Source organism: Tachyglossus aculeatus, chromosome 1 (assembly GCF_015852505.1).
Source record: "Tachyglossus aculeatus isolate mTacAcu1 chromosome 1, mTacAcu1.pri, whole genome shotgun sequence".
In the NCBI taxonomy this organism is placed as follows: Eukaryota; Metazoa; Chordata; class Mammalia; order Monotremata; family Tachyglossidae; genus Tachyglossus; species Tachyglossus aculeatus.
The window spans coordinates 138,192,583-138,193,568 of record NC_052066.1 but is presented as its reverse complement, the minus strand read 5'-3'; the positions used below and the strand labels follow the sequence as shown (position 1 = coordinate 138,193,568).

The following is a 986-nucleotide window of genomic DNA, read 5'->3' as shown; positions in this document are numbered from 1 at the left end:
ACTCTCTCAGGATCGCACCTGGAAAGTTTCCAGTCCTCTACCAGTCTCAACTACGAGAGGGAGAGTCAAGCAGAGGCCTATCCATTCCGTTCCTAGCTTGGCCAGTGGCTAGCGAGTGGCAGGCAGTCTGCTACAAGTCAAACCTTTCCTGTGGGAGAGAGTCGAGGGTGGAGACTCAAGTTTCCTGCGCAGAAGGAGGCAATGGTCAACCACTTCCATATTTTTTACCAAGAAAACTCTAAGGATGCACCACCAGCCTGATTGCAGATGGAGAGTGGGGCATTCTGGGAGAGATGTGTCCATGGAGTCGCTATGGGTCGGAAACGACTCGACGGCTTAAGACAACGTGCCAGGCACTGTACTAAGTGCTAGGCAAACTAATCAGGTTGGATACAGTCCCTGTCCCACGTGGGGCTCACAGTCTTAATCCCCGTTTTACAGATGAGTTAACTAAGGCACAGAGAAGTTAAGTGACATACCCAAGATCACACAGCAGACAAGTTGTGGAGTCAGGATTAGAACCCAGGTCGTCTAATTCCCAGGCTCTACCCACTAGCAAGGGCAGCGCTCTCCAGCCAGTGACCAGGGCCGAGGGAGACCCGGGGGCTTCAGGGATTTATGGGGTAGGGGTGGGGTCTCCTGCCTGGAATGCCCCCCTCCCAACCTCTTACCTCAAATCGACCAGACTACGGCTCTCCCCAGCTTCAAAATCTTCCTGAAAATCCATATCCTGCCGTCCTCATTCCCTGATTAATCTCCTCCCTCCCAGGTCCTGTCAGCCTAACTTTCAACTTGTACTTCCCAAGCGCTTAGTACAGTGCTCTGCACACAGTAAGTGCTCAATAAATACGATTGATTGATTGATTGACTGACTGTAAACTCGTTATGAGCAGGGAACGTATCTGTTCATTCTGTTGTATTGTACTCTTCCAAACACTTAAAACTGTGCTCTGCACATAGTAAATTCTCAATAAATAACATTAGTT

At 49.7% G+C, this 986-nt stretch overlaps 1 non-coding gene across 1 annotated transcript; it reads left to right on the top strand.

The window, feature by feature from the left end:
• On the top strand, window positions 1–138 carry LOC119935740. The gene has a single exon (XR_005453429.1). It is a non-coding gene; the product is annotated as a small nucleolar RNA SNORA7 (small nucleolar RNA).
• The last annotated feature ends 848 nt before the right edge of the window (window positions 139–986 follow it).